This window comes from Gorilla gorilla, chromosome 6 (assembly GCF_029281585.2).
Source record: "Gorilla gorilla gorilla isolate KB3781 chromosome 6, NHGRI_mGorGor1-v2.1_pri, whole genome shotgun sequence".
In the NCBI taxonomy this organism is placed as follows: domain Eukaryota; kingdom Metazoa; phylum Chordata; class Mammalia; order Primates; family Hominidae; genus Gorilla; species Gorilla gorilla.
In genome coordinates this window covers 120,128,117-120,139,342 of record NC_073230.2, presented here as the reverse complement: position 1 = coordinate 120,139,342, position 11,226 = coordinate 120,128,117, and the positions used below count along the sequence as shown (strand labels likewise).

The 11,226-nt window shown below is 34.3% G+C and overlaps 1 protein-coding gene across 7 annotated transcripts in view; it reads left to right on the top strand.

Moving 5' to 3' along the window:
- The window catches only part of IMMP2L (inner mitochondrial membrane peptidase subunit 2), an 888,292-nt gene that overhangs the window by 379,911 nt on the left and 497,155 nt on the right, over positions 1-11,226 (top strand). The gene's annotated exons all lie outside the window — the stretch shown is intronic.

Here is an 11,226-nt window from a genome sequence, read left to right as displayed (position 1 = left end):
AAATGAAAAAATAAAAGCAGGGCATTGTGAAACTCACTAATCAACTCAAGTGTTTGTTGTGCTGATTTTAAACTTTTTTGACCATTTTGTTAAGAATATTTTTGTGCAGTACATTTTCAAGTTTTCACATTTTCCCTATCTTTTTTTTCATCAGCATTTACTGGTAAACTTGAGGACTGGTATTCATCCAATGAAGTGTATATTCAGGAAGAAAAGAATTATGCAGAAAGAAAGGTATTAAGGGACACAGATTTTCCTTTCTTTCTTATACTACATGTAGAAAATAAACTAGATTAAGTAAATGGTGTTTCATACCTGGAAGATCATTGAGAAGCTATAGGTAATAAGAGAGTCCACACTGTGCACCATTTATTTTTGTTTATGGTTTGAATGGGTTTAAATGATTTTTACTCTTTTAGTTATTTTGAAATGTACAATTAATTATTGTTGATGGTAGTTACCCTTTTGTGCTATCACATACTAGATTTTATTCATTCTATTAAACTATATTTTTGTATCCATTAACCATCCTCACACTCACAGCTTCCATTACCCTTCCCAGTCTCTGATAACCATCATTCTTCTCTCTATCTCCATGAGTTCATTTGTTTTAATTTTTTTAGCTTCCACAAATAAGTGAAAACATGAGATTTGTCTTTTGGTGCCTGGCTTATTTCACTTAACATAGTGACCTCCAGGTTCATCCATGTGGTTGCAAATGACAGGATCTAATTCATCTTTATAGTCGAATAGTACTCCATTTTGTATATGTACCACATTTTCTTTATTCATTCTTCTGTTGATAGAAATCTAGGTTGCTTCCAAATGTTGATTATTGTGAATAATGTTGCAGTAAACATGGGTGTGCAGATAGATACCTCTTTGAATACTGATTTTATTTCTTTTGGGTGTATACCTTGTGTGGGAGTGCTGGATCATATGGTAGTTCTATTTTTAGTTTTATGATGGGCCTTCAAACTGTTCTACATAGTGGCATTACTAATTTACATTCCCACCAGCAGTGCACAAGGGTTCCCTTTTCTTCACATCTTTGCCAGCATTATTGTCTGTCTTTCAGATAAAGTCATTTGAACTGGAGTGAGATGTTATCTCATTGTAGTTTCGCTTTGCATTTCTCTGTTGATCAGTGATGTTGAGCACCTTTTCATCTACGTGTATGCCATTTGTATGTCTTCTTTTGAGAAATATCTATTCAGATCTTTTGCCCATTTTTAATCAGATTATTGGATTTTTTCCTATTTTTGATCACCTTATATATTCTTATTATTAATCTCTTCTCAGGTGGACACTTAGCAAATATTTTCTCCCATTCTGTGGGATGTCTGTTCACTTTGTTGATTGTTTTCTTTGCTGTGCAGGAACCTTCTAACTTGATGTGACCCCATTTGTCCATTTTTGCATGGGTTTTCTGCCATTGTAGGGTATTACTCTAGAAATCTTTGCCCATTCCTATGTCCTGGAGAGTTTCCCCAATGTTTTCTTGTAATAATTTCATAGACTGAGGTCTTAGATTTAAGTCTTTAATCCATTTTGATTTGATTTTTGTACATGGTGAGAAATAGGGGCCTGGTTTCCTTCTTATACTATTTAAAAAAAAACCTCCACATTGTAGATAAAATTTATATTTCTTGAAATAATTTCTGATCTTGTGAATCCTGTTATTTCTAATGGAATATGTATTTTTGCATAAACATAGATTTCTCTTGATAACAAACCTACAGTGGACTGTATTTATTTCTCTCCTACCCCCCATATTACATTATTACTAAAAAGTGTACATATTGTATTACTTAGAAATTAAAAGAATAGACAGTCTCGTTGAACTTCAGTGAGCTTATAGTTTATAGTTAGGAATGATGGAGGTACTTGTGTTTTCTTCTTGAATGTGGCTAAGCTAAGATGGGGAAAACGCTGCCTGTTATTGTAAGACCTTTTCCTTGGCCATCTGCTTGCCCACATTCTAAATGAGTCAGAAATGGAAGCAAGACAGTAATTAGGATGCTGTGTAATTAATCCTAATCTTCTTGCATAAAGCCGGAATACATAATGCAACGAGGACTCTGAAAACAGCAGTTTTTTCTGATTTTCCACTTAATTTCTGATACATTTCAAAAGAAATCATTTTCAGTTTAATAGAGTTCAGTATGTGCTTTCATAAAGTGTAAAGGTTTTTAATGGTACTAAGAAATTATTAAGTGCATATTGTAAGCCTAGTATTCCACCAGGGACTTATTTATGTTTGATTTATTGGCTTTATATTCTTTATTGGAAAATCTGGCCCACTTAAAGGAATTCTTTTAATGCTGAGTGTTATATGTATATCTCTTCTGCCTTGCATGTTTTTCTTCGACCATTTACTGCACAAGTATTGATTTCAGAATATCTTTCAGATTCTTTCTCAGCAATTTGAGTTTGTGCATCTGTGCCAAGAAGGGATTATATTTGTTTCCATGCACATGCTTTATGGGGCTCTGTTCCTTTTTTCAATAATTGTTTTACTAGAGTCAATAGAAGGCTGGTTAATAGTTTTTCATACGGTAATAGAATTTTTTGAAGCAGGGAGAATGTAATCATGAAATTTAAGAATAAGCAAACAAGGGCCAGAAGATTTAGGCTGTATATTTCCCGTAACCACTCTGAACTTTGAAATTCGGTAATTTTTTTTTGCATTGAGTGAGGTAGGAGCTGAAAATATAAAACATACAATAAAAATATAGACTGTGGCTCTAGGCAGAAGGCGTGTAAATATGCCTGTGTGTATGCATGGTAATATGCATTGAATTAGGAGTCAGAAGACTAGGTTTTGACACTCGCCAGCTGTAGGAAGTTATTAAACCTCTATCTGCCTCAGCTTTCTGATTTGTATTACCTGCCTTGCCTGTCTCATTTGTAAGTATGCATTGAGATTAACTATGTTACAGGACTGAAACTTTTAGAGTTGTTCAGTTGTGAAATAGTAAAAGTCTCTGTGTTTATAGCCAGTTCACTGATGATTGTAGTATTATTCTAGTGAAACTGAGACCAGGGTCCCACGGTTTTAAAAAATATTCTTATATGAGTATGTGTATGTGTATAATTTTTCTTTATGATATGGGGCAGGTAGTGAAAATTGAAGTATGCTATTCCATACAAATAGATGCCCATGAGGAGGCTCACATTTATGAGAAGGGTTGATGTTGATAATCCTTTGAAAGAGAAACTCAGTAAGCCTTGTTAATGTATTTAACTTCACTCTAGATACTTTTAGAACAACAGTTTGAAATTTTAGAACAGAACAGTGAACGACAGATATTTGCTTGTGATTTTCTTAAATGTTACAATGATGGTAAGCTTCTTTCCTCATATTTTATCTACATTTTCTAGATATGTCCTGTGACTGATTAGTTTTCATTTACAGGACTGTTATTAGCCCTGGTGTGTTTTTCTGATAATATAAGAAACACCCCAGGAGGAAGATTATATCTGCTGTTTTACTAGGGATTGGAAATGACACTGTTACTCCAGAAATGCATTCACTGTTGTTCTTTGAGTCTGGACATACAAATTATAGTTAACTGTTTACCAGACTTGAGAAAAAGAACGAGTGTATAGCCTCCAAACCACTGTGGTTGTAACCAGTAGATTCAGGCAATGTATAAAATTCATACACTCTCATAACAGTGTTTCTCCTTTATTGGGTAGACACTAACTTAACGTTCTCAGCTTCTTTAGAAAGTTTACTAAGTAGCTCACAGAACGGGTGTGAGAGGCCAAGTGTGCACAAGTGATTCAGTGATTCAGGTGATTAAAATTGTGTATTGTTAATTAATTTTTTTCAGGTAGAAAGTTGTTTTAGCAATGATTTTTTAAAGAAATCACTTTTTAGGAAATTAATTTATCAGAAAAATAGAATAATAATTTTATTTCATCTAAAGAGAGTCTGAGGTTTTAGATGTCATCATCTAATAATGTTAAATTTTGAAAAAGAAAATTCAAGTTATTAAAAATCTTCCAATGACTGCAACACTTCAGTAGTAATATTAATGTTTGAGAAAAAGCCCTACTTCTAGGAAATTAGAATCTCCTGGGGCTTTTATGACCTAAACTCTCAGTTATTCTTTGCTGGAATTCTTACTGACTTCATGTATTGTTCATTTGTCTATAGCATGTGGTGCAATAGCAGTCCCTCAGCAGGTTACAGTTCTCTCTTTGCCATACAGAAAATAGTAGTTCTATTACATAGATTATCGGCACAGTGGTTTTTCAACCATTATACCATGAGTTCTCTGCCATTTTGTCAATTTCAAGTTGATTTTAATTAATTTAATGGTAGGTTGCCTTTTAATAATGCTTTTATAATATGACATATAAAAATCCACATGAGCTTGCAACACATTAGGTTAAATGACATAAACCAGGCACAGAAGGATAAACACTGCATGTTCTCACTTATATGGGAAAGCTTAAAAGTTGATCTCATAGAAATAGAGAGTAGAATAGTGGTTACTTGAAGAGGGGAAGGAAAGGGGAAGAAGGAGATAGCCAAAGGCTGGTTAATGGATTTAAATGTACAGCTAGATAGGAGGAATAAGTTCTAGTGTTCCCTAGCACGATAGGGTGACTATAATTAGCAGCAATGTATTATATATTTTAAAATAGCTAGAAAAGCAGATTTTGAATGTTCTCAACACAAAGAAATGGTAAATGTTTGAGGCGATAGATATGCTGAATACCCTGTTTGATCATTACACATTGTATACATGTATGAAAATATAACATTGTACTCCATGAATATATATAATTATTATGTATCAATTAAAATAATAATAAAAGCAAAGAAGGAATCATAGAGTGTTCCAGTCTGTAAATTTAATAATGAATATAATATCAGTAATAAATAAAGCTCCTAAGTTTCCTTTCTTAAGTCTCGAAAGCACTCAATGTTGAGTGCAGTCTGCTTAGGAACCAGCACTGTACTGCATATTTATATTATGAAAGTCCCTTATATTTTATACCATTTAGCAAACAGGTTTAGCAACTGACAAATGTGATTTATTTATCTTCACAATGTAGTCTTGACTATACATAGATTCACAATATTGAAGAAATTCTTCTGGGCATATACTACTTTTTTGATTGAGATTAATGCTGTTTTCTGTTAAATCAGAGAATAAATTACCAAATGCCTGCACCCTATATTTCATCAAACCCATAATATTCCACTTATTCTTTTTTCAAGTTATTCCTTTCTTTACCCCTAACCACACCTTATTACTTAGCCCCTGCATTTTTAATTCTTTATTTTATCTTTTTTTTTTTTTACCTATTATACATCTACTTATATTACATATATGTAGATAGTTACAGTTCTATCTGCTTTTAGTGTAAGCTACCTGCATTTTTTTAAGCAGCAGAATTATAATTTAAAAGAAACATTCTTCACATTGCTTCTTGTCTAAGGAGCACCCTCAGATGTGTTCTAAGCAAATCCTGGTCTGATTAGGATGTTGGTAAATTTTCTTCAGGATATTCATCTTTTTTCCCTCCAGATTCTTTTACTGTATACATTATGACTATAATCTTTAAGTATCCAACTTTATGTAATACATTTTTCATAAATGTTCATTTTGCCGTGTTTTGAGGCAAAAGACACTTGATCATGGAGGTGAGAAAGCTTTAAATGATTTATATTATACAGGTTGTTCCCTAATGCTTCTTTCTCTCTCTTTGGGCTTTTAAAGTAAATATTTAAATAGTTATTGTGATATTAATAAAACTAGGAGGCTCAAATATTATTTCCCTTGTGGTCAATGATTCAAAACATTGATTTTATGCTACCCTAGTGAGTTTCTAATAATTTCAATGTAGTATAATATTGAGGCCTCATGGGAAAATTTAATTCATGATAATTTAAAATATAAATGTATGCCACATGGTGTGCGCCACATATCCTCTTTCTCTGTGTATGTCTTTGTGTGTGTGTGTATCTTGCATGCATACTTTTTCTTTTAGAAAAGGGCTCTAAGAATGCTCATGAAGAAAAGCTGATTGCCTTCATCACTTTATACTTACACAGATTTTGGATTTTTATACTGATTTCTCAGAGGTAAAAGTAAACCTATGAAATACAACCAAACACACAATCAGAGTTTTCTCTTGCCTTCTGAGCAATTAGAACTATTCATATAACCTGATTATAAGACACAAACACTGTGTTCTTATATACTATGACCACATATCTCAAGCCTCATATTTCTGTTTTAAGAATCTTTCTAAGCACAAGGAGAATGAAGGTTGAAAATTACCTTTTAGGTACTGTTGTTCACTATTGGGGTAATGGGTACACTAAAAGCCTAGGCTTTACTACTATGCAGTATTCTTATAACAAAACTGCCAATGATCCTCCTAAATCTATAAAAATTAAAAAATTTAAAAAAGAATCTTTTCAAGTATGGGGAAAACATACAGATGATGTATACCTTAGGTAAACTGGGAGCTAGGGAGATGATGATAGGAACCCTCAGACCTCATTATTTTGACATTCTAGGAGATGTGTCGATTTGTAGGATTATCTTTTCTAGGGCTACCCTGTCCTTTTGGTCACATTCTCTACCTCTCTAAGTCCACTTCCAGTGCTATCAATTTCTTCTGGAAATGACTGCCACAGGCTTTATTCCTTAAGGGTATTGGCCTAAACTATTGTATTGTGGGCTCCTATTCTGGCTACAGCCATCTTTCAAACAACTGTGTTTTTGGATTTTATGTTGCTGCCAGTTGTTCTGGACTTTTGCCCCTGCCGTGGTGATCTAGGGTCACTGCAGAAGAAATTAATTCTGCTCTTAAAATTGGCCTTTATCTTTTTGCCAATCTACTTGTTGTTTCCTGTACATCTAGATTCCCTGATTTGAAGGTTGTCTTGATTTCCCAACATAATTGTTGGATTTCCTTAGGGGAGAAAAAATAATACTAACAAGACTAACGAGAGAGAGACCTTATATTCTTTTATAAGAAAAGATTTTTAATATTGGGTTTTTTTCTTCCAAATGGCAATTCATAATATGTGCCAAAATATACTGACATAGTTTCAGCAGTTTCAACTGTTACTTGAATGTATGCGTATGTATAGACAAAACAGCTTATGAATGTATTTCATCAGCAATATAGATGTGCTATTACAAATCATTTTTATATCTACATATCTTTTGTGAAACCGGATTAACATGGGTGCTTTTAAAATCTAATATAGGAAGTTAAATAACAAAATACCACCATGAACAACAAACAAAAGGAGACAATAAAAGAAGAGAACCACTGGATCTGATAGAAATGTAGAAATACTGGTGTGCCAGTGTAGTCTGTGACATTTCTTCATGAGTGAATTTTGTTATGTGTTGAATTGTGTCTCCCCAAAACGTGAAGTCCTAATTGTCAGTACCTGTGAATGTGACATTATTGGAAAGGTCTTTGCAGATGACCAAATGAAGATGAGGTCATTAAGGCTGGCTCTAATTCAGTATGACTGTGTTCTTATAAAGCAGGGTACTCTGGACACAGAGAGAGAGTCACAGGGCAAATGCTATGGGAAGATTGGAGTTACGATACTGCAAGCCAAGGAACACCAAAGATTGTCATTGTCAGGAAACCACCAGCAAGAGAGAGGCGTGGGACATGTTCTCCCTCAGAACCCTGAATGTAACCAAACCTAGTTTCAGAAGAAACCAACCCTGAATGTAACCCAAACTCAAGTTTGGTTGTTCACTGCTCAAAAACCAAATGTGAGAGATGAGATTTGGTGGGAAGAGAAGCAGGTTTTTCAGAATCAGCCAACTGAGAAAATTTTGGATTAACGTCCTGAAGTACCATCTTAAGTCAGTACAAATTTCAGGCTATTTTTAAGTGAAGGGAAGGAGAAAGAGTTGGGAATTGGGATCAAGAGGTAACTAATGACTGCACTGCAGGCATCTGGGCTCCAGGGAGGGTCCAAGGAGGTTGGGAATGTCTTTTTCTTTGGTCAGGTCACAATGCTCCTATAAATCTTTAACAAAATATATAGTTGTATACATACTTCTCCTTTAATCTCAGCGTTACTTTTAAAAACTACATGATTGCTGTTTTTTCAAATTACCTCACTGTTCTAAAATTATCCTTGCCTATGTGTAGGAATCGGGTAAGGGCCCCTTAACAAAAAGGGAGTTAGTTATAATATTCGTAACTCTTTTGCTGTTTCACTATTACATGAAGACACCTTGTTTTTGGGGCTCCAGACTGAGACAAAAATTTTTGTTATTTAAGGCATCCAGTTTTTAGTACTTTCTTATGGTACTCCTTGCAAACTGATACCAATTTAATTTGGTAACAGATGATCTAATATCCATTTCAAAAGCCATAGCATCTTTCCATTTAGTTTCAGTTTTAAAGGCCAGATTATTTACTCATGACAAATTATTTCCTACAGAAAGAATGTAGGGAAGGGATAGAATATATTATACAGCTTTGCTTGAAAAGTATACAAGTAGAGCTTCAAGATTATCTTTAGATCTGTTTTTCAAATTAGGGAAGTCCTTGTTAAGTAAAATCTATATAGCAATATGGAAGGTGCTTCAAAGGCAGGGGTAAAAAAGCAAAATCAATTTAGCATAGGTCAATAAATGTGTATATTTGCCCAAAAAGAAATATAAACTGGCTTAGCAGCAAGACATCTTTCTTCATTAATGATGTGCTGGTTTAAAATGCACTGACCTACTCTCAACTTATAAGACTGGCTCACATCCAAACTTCCTGTTTATAGATGCTGCTAGATGGTTTGCTTAGCAACGTACATAATGGGACCACGGGGAATTTGGTTTTCCAGATAAATGAGTTTAGAATGCTCAAATAAAAGCAAAGGTTCAGGTCTGTAGAAAAAAAACAGAACTTAAAGCCCACAAGTAAAAAACAATCACAAATAATTGGATTATTTTTGCAAATAATTTTTTCAAATTGTTAAATTCATATTTATAAGTGATTTTAACACTCAAAATTAAGTCCATTTTTACAGACAACATATCCAGCAGAAAATCAAGTTTCAAATTTTGCCACAAAGCTACATACTTCCAGTGTTCTATAGACCTTAATGAAATTTATTAAGACTGAAAACTTCCTATGCAAAAATTTTACTGTTTGAATAAAGTAAGTAGAAATCTCTTAGTTTCTTTCAAGTGTAAAAACAACACCAACAACAAAACAACACCTAGATTGGTAGGCAGAGATCTGCAAAATAAAAAAAATAAGCAGAGTAGTTAATGGAAAAGGTATTATTCCGGTTCATGAAAGAATTCATATTGCATATACCCAATAGCTCAGAAGCCAAATCTTAGATGTTAACTTAAATCACTACAGCCATTCTTTCTTTCAACATTATTTTACTGAGGATTCTGAGTAAACACAACAGCCTCTTGTTGTGTTCTTAGGACCAGCTATTTTTGAGGCACATGATGTTATATCCTTAGAAGGATATTAGAGAGTAAGCCTAATACTTGATTTTCCCTTATATTATATCCCGGTGAAGATAATTTAGTCATTGGGAAGCATGTTCGTCAATACACTAAAGGTAAGGGAAACTGCAACAATCCATTTGTTTTGGGGAGTTTGGGGTAATATGATTTCAGTTAGTAACCTTCTGATATTATTTGGTTTGAAGCTGAGGGGCACCTGAGTTAGGATGTGCATATAATCTTGAGCTTGAAGTATGCTGAAAAATCAGGTAAACCAGCAAGGTTTTGTGCAAAATGGGATGTATGGTCATTTTTCCCAGAGCAGACTGCTTCTTTATAGTGAAAAAGGAATGTTTTGGATTTGTGGTTCATGAGTGGAGTCAGCAGGGAACCCATAAAAACAGTCCAGAACAGAGCATGGTGATAATCAGTTAGTTAGGGTCCAGTCAAAAGTAGCTGAAATTGTATATTACTGGACATAATCAGAGGAAAGATCTAAAGACAGGCTTTGATGAGAGCAGGTGTGGTTCATGACATGGTCAGATCAAGTCCCCTCAAATGGGAAAATAGTAAAGTGGTAAATAAGAGATCAGGCTAAATGGTAGAACATTGCCAAGTGATATGCATCATAACAGCTTCACATGGGCCTGTGATAGTGTTGGGTTTTTCTGTGGTGTAGTGGGTTGAATGGTGACCCGCCCCCACTCCGAATGATGTGTCCATTTCTCAGAACCTGTGAATTTCATCCTACTTGGAAAAGGAATCTTTGCAGATGCAATTTAAAGGACCTCAAGATGAGATTATCCTGGATTATCCAGGTGGGCTCTAAATCAAATGACAAGTATCTTTATGAAGGAGACACAGAAGAGACACACAGAGTAGAGGTGAAAGCAGTGGATAGGCAAAATAAAGGCAAAGGTTGAAGTGATGCAGCCTCAAACCATGGAATGACTGGAACCACCAGAAATTAGACAAAATAAGGAAGAATTCTTCCCCAGAGACTTTGGAGGAAATGTAGCCCCATGACACCTTGATTTCAGAGCTTTGGCCTCCATAACTGTGAGAGAGTAAATTTCTCTTGGAAGCCACCCAGTTTGTAGTGCTTTGTTTTGGCAGCCCTAGGAAACTAATACAGTATGTGTGGGGCACGAATTAACCAACTCTAATGTTCTGCAGTTGGCACTACCTTAGGGTAATGGAGGCCACTTGTGGGAAGGAAGCTCTGAAATCCCAGGTACTCCTTGATTGTTAAAGTATATTTGCTTCTCTTTTTATGTAACTTAAGACATTATTTAAAAGGATAGGAGAGAGTATAATATAATAAATTTCAAGCAGGCCAGGGTGGGAGGAATCCTAGTTTCTTAGTAAAATAATTATACTTCTGGATAAGAACTTCATAGACAGTTTAAGGACTAGATTTTGATTGTCTAGAATTTAAATCTATGTAGATACTATAGATTTCATTTATTGAATTTCCTGGGTTAGAGTCAGGCTTTGTCACTAATTAACTAGGCAAGATACCCATCTAAGCATCAATTTCTTAATCTATGAAATGGAGATAATAATCCTTCCATTATTATTAACCTCACTCATGGGGTTTAAATGAAATAATTTTAAAATATGAATTGCTACTTTTTTCTTGTCATTTTAAGATTATAATTAAGGACTAAATATTCTTAGAAATGATATGACACAATCCTAGTTAGGTTATTGAGCTCTCTTTGAGGATGAATATATCACTCACTTATGAGAG